The 21481-nt window shown below is 47.9% G+C and overlaps 2 protein-coding genes across 5 annotated transcripts in view; one reads left to right on the forward strand and one right to left on the reverse strand.

Moving 5' to 3' along the window:
• LOC119382249 (pseudouridine-5'-phosphate glycosidase) overlaps nt 1-21481 on the reverse strand; it is a gene marked incomplete in the record, with an annotated part of 1023505 nt that overhangs the window by 466510 nt on the left and 535514 nt on the right.
• Nucleotides 1-21481, forward strand: part of LOC119384112 (CD151 antigen) — a 367764-nt gene that overhangs the window by 280794 nt on the left and 65489 nt on the right. For all 4 annotated transcript variants that reach the window (XM_037652406.2, XM_049412774.1, XM_037652407.2 and 1 more), the window contains one exon: nt 4982-5197. The gene's annotated coding sequence lies outside the window, so the exon portion shown is untranslated. The remainder of the gene's footprint in view (nt 1-4981; nt 5198-21481) is intronic.

Genomic DNA, 21481 nt, shown 5'->3' on the forward strand with positions numbered 1-21481 from the left:
ACAGACAAAGCCGGATGTACGTCCCACCACCACACAAATCCCTCAGCCGAGAGGAAGCTGTTGCGCGGCGACAGCTTCAGGCTAATTCATTCCCCTGCCTTTTCAACCTTCGCATCTTCCACCCTACACAATATCCCTGATACTGCCCACTGTGGAGCGAAGCCCAGTGTATCACTGCACCTGGGAGTGTCCACGCCCACCGGACTACCCTTCTTCCTTCACCCTCATGTTCCTCCTGGGAGACTGCACTGACCAGCTGAGAGCCGCAGGAGCAGCGTTGGCTGATCCAGCGCGAACGTGAAGTGGTGTGAGCCAATAGAGCCCTGCACCAAGGGCTCAATCCTACGAGGAAGACTCTTATCCTTCTACGAATAAAAGTTTTCTGTCTCTCTTCCACCTGGAGTAGAAAAGGCGCTTGCCCTGATATACTGTTTCGAAAAAGATACGTTTATTCATCATAATTCCGATTATTCCCAGCCGCATTTACAAAATATGTGGCTTCCTAATATCCCCTGCTACACTTACAAGAATAGAGGAATTAATCTCACCCCTGATCTATCGTGGCACACCGACAAAGCCTACATAGCAAATGCTGCTAATGACATTCTTGGTCTCCTACGACGCAATATCCGACTAGCACCAATCCTCTTTCAAACTTCTAACCTATACTGTTCATTAGTCAATCCTAAACTCGAATACGCACGTGCTATGTGGGACCCTTACCAACATAACCACATTAACATGCTCCAATCTGCGCAGAGCCGTGCCGTGCGTTTCATTTTTAAATGCGAAGCATTTCTTAGCGAACCTCTCGCACTTTGAGTGTTTCTATCTACGTATCTATCTATCTATCTAGATCTATCTATCTATCTATCTATCTATCTATCTAAACGCCTACGTCTACGTGCTCTCATGATCGCCTCCTTAACTTGGTGTAGACCAAAATTTGCATGGGAGGGTAAGAGGTTTTGACGAATATGATTGCCGGGCCATGACATGAATAACGTTAAAATCCTGTCGCGTACGTCGTCAAACCCTTTCCACTAGACACGTGTGGCACATACCCGTTTACCATGGACCACGGTGTACGGGTATGCGCCACAGGTGATTGACAGTTTATATCTACCCAGGAACGGCGAGAACAGACATTGGTAACTTAAATGCGAGAGCGTTAAGGAAAGCCAACATACACAGCGTTGACTCAACGAATTGAAAGAATGAAAATTAGGATCCCAGCAGGAATCGAACCCAAGTATTCTGCGTGGCAATCAGGTATTCTACCACTGAGCCACGCCAGGTCTATAAACTGGTTTGGAAAAACAGCCTACGCAGGCGTAATGTCGGTGCAACGTCAACTGTGGTTGTGGTGCTGGCTATCTAATTTTACAAGAAAGCAATAAACACTACATGATACTCCTACGATGTGTACTCCTACGATACAGGCGTCATATCAGATTAACGCCTGTAGTTCCAGTGTTGGCTCCGCTTTTATAGCAGTCTAATAAACCTTACCTTTTATTCATACGATTCAGCAAGGTATATTGAAGCATTGCTCGACCCCGGAGGAATACATTACGAAAGTTACAAATGATATCCACATCACCGCACCGTAAAGTGCACTTCGTCCACCAGAACGACGCAGTGTCCTCTTCATTTCTTACGAGGCTGGGCGATGGCCTCATGCTGACCGAGGATGATGACAGATTGATTGACAGCCGCTTTGTAGACTAGGCTACGTAGGTCACATACGCCGAGGTAGTCTAGGAATAAGACAAACACCATCCGCTGATGTTGGTCTACGTAGCACTATCTAGGCCTACCAGCCTCGACGGCCTATACCTCACCAACGCGAAGAGTGGCTTCAGGTTCCGACATGTCGCCGGCTCTGTCGACAGACAATTTTTGACGAAATGACCGAGGCATCCACGAATTCCAACAGCTCTACTATACCACATACTTCACTGGACATGGACCCCTTGTCACCACGATGACGAGCGGATCCTATAACAAGTCATTTCCAGCTGCTGGTGCTCACTGATCACGGTGATGATGCCCTTGTTCAAGAACTGTCGAGAACTTCTTGCAAACATGCACACGGGATCGTGAAACGTGCGTGCGTTCTCGGGACAGGTATAAGCACTACATATCAGCTTTCCGCTTCTGGTGTTGGTAATACCAACCTTGCCATTGGCAGCGTTACCCACAGTGAACAACTGGTTATCAACACATATGCGGCTCTTCAACATATATATGTGTGCGTATAAAATTTATACAAATCTTTAGCGTCATTTTGTAACGTGTCGCTCAGTAAAAAGCGTTACGCCAGTCACCTACCCGCCGCATGCTTCGCAAACATCGACTCCGACGGTATGCGGGATCTGCCGAATTTTTTTCCCGGATTAATCCTACACCTCCAGCTCATCGATAAGCCAACCTTCTCAGCCTTGTACCACGCCGTCGAGTCGCCTGTCTTTCTCATTTGCACAAATCCTTTTACAAACCACGGCAAGCAGCTCTCATTGTTTCTGCACATCGTCACTCCAGCCGGACTAACCACGAAAAGACCCTATATCATCCCCAAGCTCCCACTGTCTCCCTGCCTCCTCATTCTTCATTCAGACATCGAAGGACTGGAATGACCATCCCACAAAGGCAGTGTGGCAATCTGGCCAGCCATCTTCAAACATGACCTAGAAGAGCTGTTTTAACGCGAAAGTGTTTTATGCCTGTGTCCACCAAGACTTCAGTGACGTAATTCCGTCATGGATATGACGTTGATAAAATGGAGGCCAACCCGTGAGAAAGTAAAAAACTAAGAAAAATATCCTCCGCTTAGAATCGAACTCAGCGGAGGATACTTCCAGTAGTAGTAGTAGTAGTAGTAGTAGTAGTAGTAGTAGTAGTAGTAGTAGTAGTAGTAGTAGTAGTAGTAGAAGATTTTATTCAGCCAAATTCATAGGCCGAGCATTTCGACCGCCTGCGCGATCGGTCGATGCTGTTCATCCCCTTCGGCGCCGATCCACTCGAGCCAGGTGGTGATGGAAAAGAAAGGGGGAGGAAGAGCTGGATTGCTGAGCGGTTGGGCAGTAGAAAAGGCAGTGTGACAGGCCTGCATATGTAGATGGGCTATTGGGACAGCAGGGGTCCGATCTATATTTATAAAGAAAAAGGCGAGAGGAGGTGATCAGGCAATTCAACTAAAATTGGCTGGATTACGAATGTTAACGATGTGCTTCGGAAGACCATTCCAGTGAATAATAGCCTGCGGTAAAGCGGATGAATTAAGTGCAGTGGTTCCACCTAAAATGCGTTGGATGCTTAGTGGGTTACTTAAACGACGCGAGGTGCGAGATGTTTGCACGAGAGGCAGCGTTGAGTGAGATAGAGGATCTTATGAAGTAGGCAAATTAAGGCAATTAGCCTCCGTGATTGCAAGGTAGAAAGAAGGAGCGATAGTTTAGATTTTGTTAGCTTGAGTGACAGTTGTGCTTTCTGAAAATGAAACATACAGCAGAATTTTGAATCAGTTCAGAGGAATTAATTCAGTAAGCCTGATGGGGTGACCAAATGGCCGATGCGTACTCTAGCTGCGGACGAACAAATGCTTGATATGCGAGCTTACGGGTAGTTGCAAGAGTTCCACGGATATTACGTTTTAGATAGCCCGATGTGCGCGATGCTTCAGCTGTTACTTTCTTTACGTGATTGGAGACAGAGAGAGCAACAACTTTATTAATAAACATAAAGCTCCCTGGTGGGTGGGACCCCTCGTCCAGGGCCCCGCTGGCAAATTCGGCTCGCCGGGGCTAGTCGAGGGTCGTAAATAGGCTTCCCAAGTTCGGGGAGTCACGCCTTCCAAGACCAATTTACGAGTCTGTCTTTATTTAGCGGCAAGACGGCGTTGCTAGAAGCTCTGATAGGATATGTGTTTGAGTGTCGAGGTGGAGTCGCACCACGGACACCTGTAGTTGTGTTTTGTGAAATCTATGTATGTGAGGCCCAGCAGAGATCATTGGACAAATGGACAGCAACATATTCGTATTCACAGTGTTACTGAGTGAGTAACTGAAAGACGAGCTGGAATTTTTCCAGCTGAATGTCATGAACTTATGCGCGTTAAAGAGGCCATGACATGGTCACCCAACAATTTGTTGTTTCGGCGAAATATAGAAGTCTATTGTACCTCTCTCTCTCTCTCTCTCTCTCTCTCTCTCTATATATATATATATATATATATATATATATATATATATATATAATGCACGGTATGGGGATATTTCAGCACAAAATAAGCCCTAGAAGTCGCCGGCTATAAACCCCGCCCATCGCCGGCGACCGCCATTTTGCCATGGCGTGTGTGACGTCACGTGCTGCATGAATCGGAGCCGTCGTCTTCTACCAATGTTTCGGCCCTGCAAATCGTTAAATTTCATTGCCAAGCTGAAGAAAGCTGAAATGGTTCGATTGCATGCGCAGATGACCAGGGAACAAAACAGTTCGCCGGAATTGCAGACGCTCGCACAGCAAGCAGCTTGATACGTCACGGCTCGCGAGAGCGCCAGTGTTGCCGGCCTCTCAGGCCGCTGGCGTCTTTATAAAAATATTTAATTATAAAAGAAATACTCGACCAAATGCGCTAAAATTTCGCCAGCTTGTTTGTGAATGCCCAAGGATCAACCCACACAACACGGATTATGACCGAAAGTTGGGTGTCATGACACCTTTAAGCGACCTTTGTCAACATGTGCACCAAGCGGTTATACATATGATCGAGTTCACTTTGAAGTGTGATCATTCAGTGGCACTCATTCGTCGAGCTGCTACAGCGCGAGTGTCGTAAGAATTCTCCGAAAACACGTAGGCTCCGCAAACGAACTATTTTAGTAAAATATACGACATAATCATTAAAGTTAGTTCAATAAATCAATCAATACGACAACAATTACTGAGGGCCCATCATAAACGGCTTTTCGCTTTGCAGAGTGCGTGCCATGGCTGATCCTGGGATCAGTCTAGAAGACAGCAATCGTGGGAGCCTGCAGAGCTGCTCGGCGGTATCACGGCGCCCAGTTTCATTGCCGTGGGAGAGGAGTCGAACTCCCTCTAGCGGCCGCACCGCCTGTCTCTCGGTGTCCCAGCCAGGGCCGTCCGCACGGCACTCGTGAAGCGCCTGAGGGCCGGGCCTCCGCCGCCCAACGTAAGTGTGCCTGACAGATGCGCCTGTGTGGCGGCGTTCCGTTGCGACGAAATGCGGCTTCGCACTTTGTGCTACTAGAAGAGCGTACTTTACTAGAACATTCCCCAGAACTAAAATAAAGAAACCGAAAAGCAAGTTCAACCCAAGATATTTGCTCATTTCTTGCTTATCAATTGACCGCGGACTTTTAATAATAGAAATGGCAATTGTCACCACATTCCTTTGACGGTGAACTCCTGCCAGGATTCCCAGATTTCAATATTACACTAATTCGTCCAGAAAACAAAGTTTCAGTCGGTATATAACAGTTCATCAGTTAATAAGCAGAGAAAGATAAGAAAGCACAATTTTGATAGTTTCTTTCATAGACGGAGCAACCTGAGATCGCGCGCATTGGAATAGGGAGATGATAGCTGTTCTTTTCACACAAGCCTTGCATTGAAAATTTATTCATTCATTTTTTAATCATGTATTTATTTAGTTACAAATATCTCACATGCTGCACATAGGAGTATTATGGGGGGGAACTAGACAACATTTAGCGAGAAAAAAAAACAGAAACTAAGTAATACACAATGACAAATTATTGAGAATTAACAGACAATAATGCCAAGGAAAAGTATAGGGCGTGTATTTGTAGTAATTAGGATATAAATGTGAGGAAAGTAAAGTGGACGAAAAGATAACTTGCCGCCGTCAGGGACCGAACCTGCGACATTCGAATAACGCGTCCGATGCTCTACCACTGAGCTACGGCGGCGGTCATCCCCTCTTCCACTTTATGGGGCATATATGTGCATTTAAGCCTAGGAGTGTTAGTCAGCGCCGATCGCAGCCATGGCGGCGAGTGTGGAACACTCTTTTCTGCCTGTTGGCGTCACGTTGCACGTAATCTTTTAACGAGTCGGCAGCTGAGCAATAATCCCTCGCATACCACCTGAAGGCATCTAGTCTGCCAGAACGAGACACACGCTATGAATGAAGGAAAGAAAGTGACATGTAAGGACTTTTATGCCCTTAAAAGTCAGCTTTTATCCATCAATGGCAAATTGTAAGAGATATGGTATAACATAGGTTGTAACATAGGAATAATAAAATACACATGTTTTTGTATGCATGCTTTATACTTATATTTATGTGGTGATACATGATATCGCTATGAAAAAATCCGTAAGCAGAGGGTGTGTGCTCGAGCCGACGTCAAGCTTGAGGCGTGTTTCGAGCTTCGCGTCCGGGCCTTCAGCGTCGCCACCGTCGAAACGACGACAGCGCACCGCCGACAGCGGCACTCGAAACGTCATCTAAGCCTTTTTATCGCCGATTTTATTTGTAAGACTTCAGATCAGTACACATAAAGAAACCGTTTTAATTTTAGGTTGCCAGAAGCACCGCCGCTGGATGAAAAACACACGGTGCGGCCTGCCGCCTGGAGCGGATACTGCGTGGCGCGCCTATAGCGCTCCTGGCTGCTGCCGTGGCGCCACCACATGGAGGAAGGAAAATAAGGAGAGGCCCTGACGTCACATTCGTGAAGCCTCCACATCGCAAACACCCGCATCGCCTCCTAGCGAAAAAGCCTCGAAACATTTCGCGATTTCCGCCGTGTCGTTTGCAAGCGCATGCGCGATTCGAGCCTTTTTTTTTTTTCGCCGTGCAAGCGGCGCCGCGGCGCAGTCGATTCACGCATGCTGCTCCTCGTGTGTTCTTTAGGAAAGCTACGCAATTCCCAGCTGTTGAGCATGGTTGAGTGTACCCGGTGCAAATCGCGTGCACTGCGGAAAGTACCGGGTGTCACTTTTCATGTGTACGTACACGTTCGCTTCATTGATCACTAATGCATGGTATTCGCATGCGAAGCTCTCGGATGTGCGCTCTGTTGCTTTTACTCATTGGGTCAACTCAGAACACACGCGAACTTTTGTTTTAGGCGTCTGACGCGCCATACATAACATGCGCCGAAGGCATCGTACGTTTTTAGAGGCTGTGTCGTTCAACGAAAGGGCAATAAACTTATGTTGTTATCGGACTACGTGATGTATGTATTGTGCGTCGATCGTGCGCTCGCTGCGTGTGTTGTTGTGTGCGTACTGGAATTACAAACTTTACGTACACGATCGCGTATACAATACAGCGATGTCCTCTTTTGGACGTGAAGTTACGTCAACTATAGGTTGGCGTTGCGCCGAATTGCTACTACGCTCACTCCATATACACGAACAAAGAACCGCTAATCCGGCAACAGATCGGGAAATCGGGCTACGAGAAAGGGAAGGCCTAACGCCCAGCAGAACGCGTAAGTCACTGCTTGGTGAGTTCGAATACGATGATGCAGGGGCTGAACGTTTTTCATCACGGCACGTACCGGTATTCTGTACTGTTGCACAAAAACGCTCCACAAAGAATTTCAGCATGCAGCGCTCGGGCCTGCCACGCACGAACATCCTGGTAGACGTCTGCTTGCAACATTTTACTGCGTGCGAACCGCACAATACGCGCTAGTTTACGCCGGGACTACAAATCTGCGCAGAAGCTAACCACCGCGGAGAGCACGCCGCGGGGCGTCTGCTGTTTTGTTTGCCCCATACCGGTTGTTTGCCCCATAAATCTGACGTCACTTCCGCCACACTTTTCGCAATGCATTGAAATACGATAGGGCCACTCCTTAGTATTCCTTCCTCCATGCGCCACCAGCAGGGGAGCTTCAGAACCGTAGATGGGGAGAGTCTGGTGAATGGGCGGGGCAGTGACGTCGCGGCGCGGCGATGACGCTGTTCACGTCACCGTCACGGCTCCGCTCCGGCACCGTCCGCCATATATAGTCTTTCCGCGCGACGGGCGCACGGCTGAGGATATGTACGCGCTGTTCGTTCATGAAATCTAGCGCTCCTAAACAAATTGCGAAAGCAAATTGTGCAAGAACATTGCTATACAAGTTTAATGAAGAATAGGGAGTGAATTAGAGGTGTCCAAATCACCGTGAAACTGAGTTGTGTACGCCGATTCGAGTCCACGATGTTCTACGATACGCGCTGTGCTTTTAGAGCGCAGCTCTTAGGCGCCTGTTCTTGCGGGTTTCGGCATCGCCGTTGGCGTCGTCGGCGTAACCGATAGAGCGAACGAGGACTAAAGACAGCGAACGTGGATTCTGTCGATGTCACAAGCCACTGGCCTCTAACATCGCTTTCTTCCTCCGCCAGCGGGCTCGCCCTTCGGTCGGAGCTCGTGCGCATGCAGGGCTGGCGGGTGCGCTGCTACTGTCTCGCTTGTCGTGACGGGGATGTCGATGACGCCTGCAATGCACAGAGTGGCGTGCGTAGCACTGGAGCACTGGCAGTTTCTGTGGCAATATGTAACGAATGTTCCAATGCGGACAGCCAGAAATTCAAACAGTTCGCGTTGCCTCAACAGAAAGCTGCGCTCAGAATTCGCATGAGGGAGCATGGTGATCATCGGTGACTTTTCCAGCTATGAAGATCTGTGGGTTTGCGTCTATTAGGTTTATTTTATTAATTTTTAAAGCTTGAGTTCAATAATAACGACGCTTGGTTTGTTTCTGTCGCTGAAGATGTTTAGTACGGTGCGGCTGGCGCTTCTCCGCACAGTGATCTCGTGAGAAGATTTTGACACAGCGATGATGCTCGCTCCGAACTGTGTACTATACTCTCCTGAACTGTGTACTATATATAACACTGATTTCTTTATTTGCTTCGGGAGCGGGGAACCGGCGAATGCGCAAGATCACCATACAGTCAGAAATCGGATCTCCCGTGCTCGCGCTTTCAACAGTATGTGGGGGTTCATGCAAGCAGAATTCGCGCTGTTGAATGCCATGGTCATTAAAACATTGCTTTCAAGGCGAACGCCTTAAATGCCTCATGAATGCGCGAAATGACGGAGTCCCGAAGCTTCGGCGCCAACACGAGTGAGGCAGAAAATCCTGTGATGACGTCATCAGGACGTCGTAGATAGCTCAAATTTGTGACCTGTTAACGACGTCATGCTGACGTCGGATTATGTTACGTCATCTGTTACTGTCATCACATGACATCGGCGCTTTGCACAGCTCCGTCGTCGCCCGCTGATCACGCAGGCAATGCAAGACCTGGGGACGAGCAGAAAGCTTGCAAACCTCCGATCTTGGACGCAGTAACAATCATGTGATCACTTCACTAGGAAATCATAAATAGCTAAACTTTGTGACGTCACAATGACGTCATGTTGAAGTCACCTTACGTTACGACCTGATAACGCCATCACATGACATCGGCGCTTTGCACAGCCTCCGTGATCGTGGGCCAATCACGAAGGCAGTGCAAATTGGCGAAGTCTGTGTTGACGTCATCACGTGAAGTCACGTTACTCGATGTCATCATGACGTCACAAGCTTTGGTCATATGGTGACGTCATTACGTGATGATTTTTAACATCCCTCGTGTTGACGCCTCCGACGCGGGACGCCGACCCCGCGGACGCCGGCGGTCAATTTTCGCGTTTGCTGAGGCATCTAAGGTTTTCGCCAGAGCAGGTGCAGGGCCCCTAGAAGGCGAATGTTAGATAAAGACACTAATTCGTACTGCTAGTCCGTGGAGATCCTGTTGGTTTACTTTAGAAAATCGTTTTTTCTGCTCACCTTGACGCTCTATATTTATTCCTAATCACGAAATTTCATCGAGTACATGAGGGCCCCTGCTATTGTAGAAGAGCTTCCTGAACAGACATCACGCACATACGTGAGTGAATAAAAAGCGCAAGGTACATTCGCTTAGCACAGAGGCGCGAATTAATTACCTGCGCGAATTAAGCGTAAAACTGGTAGCATGTGCACAAGCGGCAACACTGCGGTAAATGACACCATAGGCTGTCAGTCACAGACGCGCAGACCACATAACGTGAAACACATGCCAGATAAATGCCGCAGCTGACGCGCTGCGGCACTAACCCGCGATATCGAAATAAATCTTCCTCTCAAACATCACGGTAATATTCCAAGCTCGCGCTCAGAACGCGCGATAAATTACGTAAACGCAACAGTCAGGCTTGACACTTATAGCGTGATCGCTGCAAAATTTCAGTTTGCCCAAGCGTTCGAAACGCGAACCATAATACTTTTTTTCAGCGTGGCAAAATGATTTTTAAGTTGTGCGCCTGAAAGGCCCCATTGCACAACGAATGTTAAGTTTGTGTTAATGGTACGCTGTTTACAATACCAGCAATATTCAAGCGAATACTCAAGTCCGTATCTCGCATAACACGGAGCAGTAGGGTCGGGGTGCAATTTACTGCGTCTGATGTTTCTAATCCAAAGGCGTTGTCGCTTTTGGATTAGACAACAGCCCATCGCACGCAACAAATTCAAGCATGAATGTGAGGAGCAGTCGCCATAAATACGCGCACGAGACCATACGCAGCTTCGCACAAGAGCTTCGCAACCTACGACCTACGCGCGCTACTCAGCAATCGTGCAAATACGTCGTGCCGGCGCTCGCCGGCGCGGCTCCGCGTCGCGCTGCCGCTGCTGCCGCCACTGCCGCCCGCCGCCGCCGGCGAGGAGAGAGGGTTTACGTCACGAGAAGAAGGCGGCGCTGGGGCGGGGCGAGGAGAGCGGCGAGATGAAACATTCGCCAAACTCTCCCGAAGGGTATATATGGCTCTGGGGAGCTTTTGGGGAGACGGAAAGCGAGAGCGCCGGAATTATTGCGGCGGATCGCGGCTTGACAGCGCAGCTGCTAGGCGCTTGTTAGTTTTTAAAGGGTTACAATAAACTTCCTATAGCGTTAACTATATTGGTAATCGTCCTACCGAATGTGCGCCGGCGATGCTTCAAGCTAAATATAGCAAGTCATGTTTTCTCTCTTCTGTTGCCGTTGCGCTGTTCACCCTCGATAATGTATGTCTGTGCTACAGTGATTTTTGCAACGGGATAGTCGCTCATGGACAGGTGCGGTTGTATTTCCGGAATGATTGTTGCTCACAACTTAGAAATCAGGGGAGTCATGATTGCTTTATTGCACGTGCGTGAAAAAGGATCACTGTGGTATTGGAATCACTGGCGCAGCACTTTCCCGGCCAGAGTTTTTTGCACCAAGCGTACGATGCGCTCAACAGACATATTAACATTTCCTGCCCAGTTGGCAAGAAGCGCTCGTAAGAGCTTTCTGATGAAAACGTTGCAAACTTCCATGGCGTGGTCGTCCGCCCCGCAAGTCGACTTTCAGCACTTCCATGGTCATAGAGAACAGCTGGTCACCTTTCAGACATCTCGTGAAAAAATATCCGACAGGAATATATGATGTTGACAAGCCTCTTATTACAAAACATATTAATCGGTTTGCCACTTGGCGTACCTCTGTTGAGTGCTTTTCTTCACCACGGTCAACAAGACAAGAAAGTTTGTCGACTTGTCGGTCGTATATGACGCTCTGCTGTATGGCCATCTCTTCAATGATCAGGGTGCAGAACTCTTCTTGGTTTACAATGAGACCCTTGAAATCGATGCACAGCCGCTCCTTTATCAACGAAGCGACGCCGATTCACCTGTTAAATGGCCTACATATTTCTGAAGCGTTGAGCGCCAAGGGAGCTGAAAGATATTTGTGGACCTTTCATGCGCATAACTTCTGTTGAAGCATGCCTTCCAAATACACATTCCCTTAGAATGACGTCACTGTCGTGGGGCTTCTTCGTCGAGAACTGCGGACTTGGTTTCTAACGAACTCGGCAGCCTTGTCACCTTGCGCAGCACCATTCAGCACCTTCACAAAACAGGTAACGCCTGTGTTATTTCATGAAACTGTGCGCGCTCCTCAGCCTCATCGGCTTTTTCTTGAAGAGTCTGCTGTGCTCCTTTGATATGGGCAATCTTCGCTTGGAAGCAGCGCGTTTTGTTTTACCTTCTTCTGTAAGTTTAACAAGGTCGAACGTAGTTTCACATGATGCATCTGAAAATGATGCAATTTCCACACACGTTTCATTCCCTAGTTCGGAGTTGTTGGGCATCGTGGCTTCAGTGCTGTCACTTGAGGAGCCGTTTTGGCTAATGACAGGCCTGTCTCTTGAAGCAGCATTGCCCGAGTACTCGGCACGCGACTGCGCATTATCTTCTTCTATTTCCAAGCGTGGCCGCTTCTTCCTCGGAGCAGGCGTGCTCCTCGTGCTCATGTAGCTTGGATAACCGGGGAACACTGTCGGCACAGCCGTTGGCAAAAGTATCCTCAACTTCTCGGTCTTCTTGTAGTCCTTCTCCGTAAAATGCAAGGCGCACACCAGGGACCTGTCATTCGGCTGCTATACTGTTCCCTTCGCGCCGGGTCCTCTCGGGAATGTTTCGCAGCCATGCTGCCCTGCGTTCTGCGTTACTGGGAAACTTGTGGTAGAGTATTTGCGGGTCCTTCGATGCATTCGTGGGACACAACGGCACACAATAGTTGCGCGGCATTTTGTCTAACGCATAAAATATCACACATCGCGAACTTCTTGAGCAACACTCAGTGCGATGCGAGCGTTCATGTGGAGAAAAACAACAATTACCTCGACCTACCCGCTGAATGCGCGCTCTTTCCCGTCCGCGCGTCGCGTGGAGCCCTCCCCTACTACTGGCGCCCTCCTAGCGAAATGCAGCGACAACTGTCAACTCCGCTTCGACGCTCTCGCCCATTGCCTGCGCCGCGACGTGGCAGGCCGCAGCGTGTGTTTTCATCGAGTGGCCGTGCCAGAAGCGTGTAGAGTGCGAACGTTCCGAAGATTGGAAAGTGACGCAATTCTGGTGGCAGTGCGAACCAGAAAACGAACAGTCGCGCCGCACTTATGGTCGTGAAAGGCACGCGGATATGTTCATATCAATTACAGACAGTTTACCAACTGCTGTGAACGAATAGGTGTGACATCTTGAGCTGCGGAAGTGCACGGACTTTAGCGGCGTACCTTCATTGTACCAGCAAAGACTTCGTGCAGTTCGATGTATTATCATCCAGCGCTGCCTGGACAGCTTCTGTGCTCCGGATCTCTGTGGTGGGGCTGTGCGTAGTACGTACCTTCTCTGCATGCATGTTATTCACTGGCATACATTCTAATACACTACTTAGGTGTCCTTTTTATGTAAACATCGATCCAGTAGCAATAAAATGTTTATTGTAGCAAAAACTGGCATTTAGCATAGCGCGGGAAGACACATGGACAAAGAGGAAGAACGAGACGAACACAAGCGGTAACTTTCAACAACGAAAATTTTATTTTCAGGATCGGTCATGTATACGCACATGAAATCACGCGACAGTAGTGAGATATTTTCGTTTGCATCTGATAGCGCATGGACAAGGCGTTCAATCCTATCCGTCATACAGCAGTTTAAACATGGCAAGCAACCTTAACTACCGGGCATGCGCAAATATTCAATTTCTTTGGTGGATAATGACATTGACACCATGCTGATACAGTGGTCGCCGGCGGAAAGGATGCGATCTGTCTCTATTATCAGTCTTACAGGCTCTGATTTACTTCTTGAAAGAATTGCAGTATCTCTAGTACCGGGTGGCATGCACACGTTTTGCAGTTAAGTGCTAAAAAACCGTCACCTGACACATTTACTTTATTTCGGTGTTCCCTCAATCGGTCATTATTGCATCTTCCGGTCTGGCCTATGTAACAATTGCCGCACGAGAGGGGAATGCGAAACAACGCCCACAGCGCATGAGACAAACTGATCCTTGTGTTTCTTATCACACACCGACCGGGTAGTCATTACCGGATTAGTAGGTCTACATAGGGTGCTCAAATTGTTCGGACCTGAAAGACCACGTTTATGTTTTCTCGGCCTCCTATTTTCTTCAAACTGTGAGATAACTGATGTATGTACGGTATTACAGCAGTTCTCTTGGGTTCACGCCCGTTACCTTCACCATTTGTCGGGAGGCATCTGTTCGAGCGTTCCTGCTTTAGCACCTTTTCCGCTACTGACACTAGCACATGCTTAGGATAGCCGGCGTCTTCCAGACGTGTCACCTGTTGATGAAAACTTGCCTTCATTAGGTGAGGGCACGACTTTTTGAGGGCATTTTTGAAGCACAGGTTAGTTATGCCCCTCTTCACCAGCTTGGAATGAGCCGAATGATACTGGAGAAGAGGTTTGTTAGCTCTTGGGCTGTAGGACCAGCAGGTCAGATTGTCGGTGAACATGAGGTGAACATCGAGAAAACGTAGTGATTCATCGACCGGCATTTCGAAGGTCACGTCAAAAGGTTTTAAACACTCGCGAACAGTTATGAAGGCATCATCACACTCCTTTTTAAAACTTATGCTAGGGCAGTCAAGAAGAACCAAAAAATCGTCAACAAACCTAAAGGCTTTTCTAAAGACGGTTACTGTCGTGAGGCGTTCACACATGGCTCTGTCTATTTTCGCTAAAAACAGGTTACTAAGCACTGGAGCGAGGCACGAACCGATGCAAATCCCCTTTTGCGCTATGCTAAATACTGCGATATGCTAAATGCCAGTTTATGATGAACCAACAAGCCCACATTGGTACTCATTGTAGCAAGTTTGTGTGATCGGTGTTGTCATTTCGCTCGGCCTGTATGCGGCAGCACTAATCTACTAAAGTAAGTATGCAAGATACTATTGAGTTTCTAATGAGTAATGAAACTACAGTGTACATTATGAAAACGATAGAATTCAGGGAGGGCGGCTGCGGAGCGAGCGGGGTACAGCCGCGACGCAGAAGCATACGACGACGGCGTCGTCTGCTATGCATTTTCAAAACTATGCAGAACGCCAGCCGCCATATCCAAGCGCCATTGTGCTTTTGAAACATATTTAATTTTATACGCAGCTATAAATCATATACAAACAACACTCATAGTCGTTAAAACTAAATTTCATGTTTAAAATAAAAAACATTTTTGTTGAGAGCACAAAACATTATTTGTTTTTGCAACTACCGTTAGAATCCAGACGGCGCTACCATCGCGTCGAAATTTTCGTCCCCATTGGCTCTGTGGGCGTGCAACTCCCTTGGCGGCGTTTTTAAACGGTCTCAAACAGAAAGGACCATTTCATAAAACCTGCGTACAAGGGTGGTAGTATAGTCTGTCAAATATAAAAATATGAAAAGGAAGCTATCAGGCAACTCAGCAAGAACACCAACTACCGAAAATTAACCCCCTACCCGACTCAAATAGATAAAAAGAGCATACAATGAATGAATGAATCAATGAATGAATAAACTTCATAAATGTCCGGGCGAAGCGGGGTAGAGGGGATTAATCCCTGTCCCGTCCCACACTCCGTCGATTACGATGGCGCCAATACAAAATAGAAAGAATTTTCTAGCCTGGGAATTACACCCACCGAGTACTGGTTCTTCATGCCTAAAAGCAAGCAAGCAGGCCACTTCTACCTTCTTCCGAGGATTCATAAGGTTTTCATAGATGGGCTTGTTATCGCGCAAATCCCTGGCAGACCTTATAGCATCCATCAACAATTCAGCTACTGAGCCGCTATCAAAATTTCTAAATAATTTATCTAGTATACCATTTACCCTTCCACGATATGTTCAAGATGCACCTCATTTATTTTGAATCATAGATCCCATTAACAAAACACAAACGCTCTCGGATCAGGCCATTCTGGTAACATTACATGTCTCCTCTGTGTATACGAATATACCTATCACTAAAGGGATTGAAGCGGTCATAGAAAACAAGCAAACACATAATGCTGAAGTTTACCTCTCGTTACTGACATTAGTACTCACGCCTAACTATTCTGAATTTGATTCGTCCTGCTACACACCAGGGCTGGGCAGTATCGCGATACAAGAGGATCGCGATAGTATTTCAAAGATACTTTTGAGTATCTGTTTTCTATATCGAGATACATTGGAAAAATGTATTCGTATCTCAGTAACGAAATACTTTTACGATGTATCGTTTGTATCGCGATACTATGCAGGACACGGGTATCTTGTTACATTTATTTTTTGTCGGAATGAGTTGAGGCGTCTTTCCAATAGGAGAATGGTAGGTTTTTGTTTGTTTTTGTGCCAATACAAGCAAAGGCGCGCCGCCGGTAGCTGACAGATAGGGGGCGATGGTTGCCCCTGAAGCACAGATTGGTCCATGTGGGAATGCGCGCGACGCCGCAGACGGCAGTGTTGCCGGCCTCTGCCGACGAAAGTCGCTGTTTGTCAAGTCCAGTGCAGCACGCCTAATTTTTTTCAGGTGGCAAGCCATTACTTCGTGACCCCCCGCACGGATACCGGCTTGGAACAGAGGCTTTGCCATGCTTCGCGTGCGTTCAGTTCTCAAAGCGGCGGCACTTCCAAAAGCAGTTCCCGTAGTCGCGGCGGAAGTGACTAGAAGATGGCTATCTTTGTCGCGCTTTCAGCCACCTCTACAATGTTTCAGGGTGCGTTCCTGATTAATTGCAAACGTGAAGCGGTCTTTTGTGGTACCAGGCTCCACCGCCGGAGCCGACTTCGCCTGGCGGCGTGCTGAAATGGGTGCTGGTAGCGTCGGTGGTGGTGACAGCTTTATTGAAGAGGGACCCTTTCGACCCAGGCGACGAGTGCTTGCTGTAGTTTCTGATGGGGGCGTTCTGAGCAGCTATCCCCGTTTCCACGTCTGTTTAGAGAGCTGTCAGGAGCGACTCGGGAGGGCTTATACCCTCTCACCCCCAAGGAACGTGATTATGGGAAGCCAATGTTTGAATCCTGCAGTTTTGACATATTGGGCTCCATTGCGCGTAAGTAATTATGGCCGGCCTATACGGGCAGCGGATGCCTCAGCCGTGTGACCCGGCGCCGGCCGGGCCATACGGCTGAGGATTCCGAAGATGGGGGCCGACTTCAGCTTCTGAACGATCAGAACAACCCACGTAAGGGCGGAAGTGTTTCGGTATCTGGATGACCCGAGAAGAGATATCGCCACTCTGCAGGGCAATCCGGCTATGAAGGCGGCATTTATTCACTATACCACGAATTTGTGCTCGCCTTCAGCGGTAGAGAGACTTTTTTTTTCTTTCACGAGTCTCGTGCTGAGGATGAAGCGACGCTGTTTAGAAGACAGCCTATTTGAGAAGCTCACACATGCAGCAACCTTCTCAGCAAAGTTTATCCTATGTGGAAAATAAATCTATACTTTTTCTCAATTCACTAGTGTTCATTAGTGATTTAAGTGATTTGCTAAAACTGTGCTATTTCTAGCATAGTTCATTTTGTTGTCACCAAGTATGTCCGTTTCGGTGTCCAATGCTTGTTACAGTTGCTGTGAAATGGTGTATTTTTATTGCAATTCATACGTGTAATTATGTCATTAATAATAATTATGTACTTTGTACTCCCCCCCCCCTCTGTAATGTCTCAGTGGCCCTAGGGGTACTGTAATAAATAAATGAACTGAAAGTTTCAGTGCGCTGCAACTTTAATACCATTATGCTGCACTAATACGCAAATGTCTTTACGTAGTATGACCATCCTTGAAAAATAAAAAAAGTATTCCAGTATCTGTATCGCTGTATGTGTATTCCGGAATACTTTTTTCGTCTTATTGCAAAAGTATCTCCGAAATATCCCGTTACGTTAAAGGCGAATGCATCTCAGTATCTGTATTTTAGGCTTCCAGTTGATGTATTTCGATATCTGTATTCCAGAATACTTTTCTGAGTATCTCTGCCCAGCCCTGCTACATACAAATTTTGGTACTAGTATGGGAACCTCTTTTGCACTAACATACGCCCCCAGTTTTATGGGACAGTTAGAATCAGAGCTTTTAAAACCACCTCCGGTAAAGCCTTCCACCTATCTACGCTATATCCACGACAGGCTCATTATATGCGAACATGGCATAAGCGCACCAAACGCATTCATTCACCATTGTAACAAGTTTCACCCTAGTGTTAAATTTACCGTGCACCATTCGTCCAGTGAAATTAAGTTCCTAATGGTGAAACGGGACACAGCGAACACAACACAGCACCTGTGTCGTCGCTGTTGCCTGGTCTGCTCTCGGTGTCCCGCTAAAAAACTACGTTCACGTTGGCGTTCAAAAGTGCGCTTAGTGAACACAGGACATAAGGCAGAGAGCGCAACCTATTAACTGGTTTACTGTCTGTGAAAGAAACGTGGAGGGGTGTGTCAAACGAGCATGCGCAGATGCTCATAAAAAAGACTGACGGGGCAGGGCGAGAATGCACAGAGGGGAAGGGAGAAAGAAAGGGAAAAGTGAGAAAATAAAGGTCAGGACAAGCTGCGATTCGCAGAAGCAAGATCGAGTCGAAATTACTTGTAATTTTTGCAAAATCTACCTCAGCCGCCGTTAGGAAGATAGACGCATCCTCGCCTTCTCTCAGAATGGTCAATGCTTCTAAATTTATCGGACCATTTTTTTCTTCGGAGCCAGACTACTATAGCTGAAAAAAATCATTACAGGAGCATTTCTTGCAATGTGCCGCTAAGTTACTGGCTGCTAGCTGCTGGCAGACGTACCGATACTCTCTTAGCCTTAGATTAAGGCATCGCCCCGTCTGTCCGTCGTCCTACCACACGATAATGAAATCTTACAGACCACTCCTTCCGTGCACTCGACAAACCTGCCTCTGTCGTTAACATCATAAATTGGCTTTTGGGCCAGTTGACCGGCATTGACTTTTTCGCACAAGCCTTTCAGCTTTTGCGGGGCTGAAAAGATAACCTTAATATCGTGTCGCGCAGCGATTTCCCTCATTCCATGCGAAAGATTGTGTATGTATGGCAAAACGACAGGCCTCTTGCTTTATTTATAGGTACTTTAGCCTTCTTGGAGTCGCGTTTTAGTTCTCCTATCTGCTTTACGCCGACTTGTGTTATGATTCCTATAGGATAGCCGCTGCTCTGAAGTCGCTGAATCTGGCCTGTTATGCTTTCTTCTACCCTATGGTGGCATGATTTCACAAGGGCCTGTTTCAGACACGTGGTTGCGATTCCTTTTTAATTATTTTATAATGCCCCGAATCGAAAGGAAGAAGCCCTTTTTCACCCCACACTTTGTAGGACCAGCAAGTATGTTGATCCCCCATTTCGATTTCCAAGTCAAAGAAGAGAGAGAGAGAACTTATTTACAGAAAGGCAGAGAGGTCGGCCTGAGCTATAGTTTGCTCTGGCCTGCTACTCTACGCTGGGGAGGGGGGACAGAGGAACGAAAGAGGGGTGATGAATGATGATGGTAAGGTAGGGAGATGAGGATATGGTTCCGTTACGCGGGGGCAAATCTACAGACATGGATCCAGTCCAGTGGCTTGTAAGAAAGCTACGACTGCTTCTATATTCACACTTGTGCTGATGACGTCAGGCCAAGGACCTAACACAAGCTCATCGGTTAATGGCCTACTATGATATTGCCCAATCGAGGAGATCAATTTCTGACGTTCTCGTCCGTACGCTGGACAGCCGCAAATATATGTTCAAGTGTTTTCGGTAACTGACAATGACCACAATCGGGACCTGTGTCACTGTAGCCGATCAAGTGGGCATCGCGTCTTATGAATGCCACACCAAGACGAATGCGGTGAATCATACATGTGATGTCTCGCTTCGCTTGTGAGGCATACGGAATTTCATTTCGGGGTCCCATTTATGAAGCCGCTTGTGCCGGCGTTCTGGTTTGTTCCAATGCTCTAAGGTGGAGTTGCGCATTGCGCTCCGAAGTAAGGCGTTAGTGTCGGTTCGCGAAAACGCAATGCACACTTGCGGGGCATTACTTAAAGCAGTTTTAGCTTCGGCGTCAGCCTCTTCATTCCCCATTACGCCACAGTGAGCAGGTATCCACTGGAATGCTACAGGATGTTCATTGTTTATAGCAATGCCAAGAAGCTCTGCAATTTCTATCGATAAAGTATAGTACGGGCCTTGTATCATGATGCAATCGATGGTTTGAAGAGCAGCTTTTGCATCGCTGAATATCGTCCATCTGCGAGCGGCCACTGTGGAAATGAATCGTATTGCCTCCCGAATAGCAACAAGTTCCGCGGCAGTTGATGTGGTCTTGTGATCTAACTCGAAACGTCGAGCGGCGGTCATTTGCGGAATGACAAAGGCTGCGGCGGAAGCACATGAGGTGGTATATCCATCGGTGTAATACGTGTGCCGCACCGCCATACATTGTATAAATGTGCAGGAGGGTAAGTTGCTTTAGGCCGACAGATGGTACAGGGGACTTCTTCGTAATCCCAGGTATCTGAAGCCTAACAAGCGGTCTAGGCAGAAGCCACGGAGGTGTCTCAGGAATACATGTTGGAGAGAACCTTGATGGTATAATGTTCTCGTGCCGTGATATAGCTCTTGAATAACAGCGGTCTGTGTGGGTGCTGTTAGGGGATGTTACCTATGTCGGGTCAGCAAGCGAAGATGGACTCGAAAGGCGCATTCACACTTGAGAAGCGAAGAGAAAGCGAAAGCGCCAGAGCGGCCGGAAAACCGTTTTCGCGCGCGTCGGAAATGTTCACATTTGTTCTGCCTCTCCAGCATGCTGTCGCCGCCGCCGCCGCCGCCGCCGCCTTCGCCACTTCGAGAATTCATTCTCTTTTCCCCGTTTCCTGAGCATTTAATTTCGTACCGAATTCAAATTGAGCATGCAAAACACGGAAAATAAATAGCTTTCACCTTTTCAAACCGCCGTTTCGGGAGATACACCAGCAGAAACTACATAAGCGGACACGGCAGCAGTGGCTGCGGCGGCGGATTCACCCGGCTTTGCAAGAAGCGAGACACGTTGGGGCACGCCGACTCGCTACTGCTACACCTTTTTCTACTTCCAGTGTTCTTGTCAATCGTAATCCAAACCAGGTTCTCGAGGAACGCGTCCTTGTCGAGGCTGTGAGTCTTGTCGTGCTGGACGGGTAGTTTGCAAATGCGCCGATGTGAGCCACCGCCGACGCCTTGGCCGCCATGTTGAATTTGCGGTCTGTTGTTTACGTCACGTGATTTGAGCTAGCGCAGCCAAGTACGGCTTCCCGTGAAGCGGAAAGGCGATCCGCTTTCGCGTGGCGGAAAAATCGGTCTCGGACCGATTTTTTCGCGTCCGCCTCGCGGCGTGGTTTTCCGGCCGCTTAGGCGGCGAAGCGAGTCAATTTCCGGTGAGTTTTGCCGCTTTCGCCCCCATCGAGGCCAAGTGTGAACGCGCCAGAAGGGGCTCGCAGAGCCTATATACATCCATGGGAATATGCCCGAGCTTCGGCGATAGCTTCATTGGTTGATGTGCAGCGTGGTAGGCCCAAGCATATGCGCGACCCTTGAGCTTGGATGCTTTCTAGCGTGAT

The sequence above is a fragment of the Rhipicephalus sanguineus genome, chromosome 2 (genome assembly GCF_013339695.2).
Source record: "Rhipicephalus sanguineus isolate Rsan-2018 chromosome 2, BIME_Rsan_1.4, whole genome shotgun sequence".
In the NCBI taxonomy this organism is placed as follows: domain Eukaryota; kingdom Metazoa; phylum Arthropoda; class Arachnida; order Ixodida; family Ixodidae; genus Rhipicephalus; species Rhipicephalus sanguineus.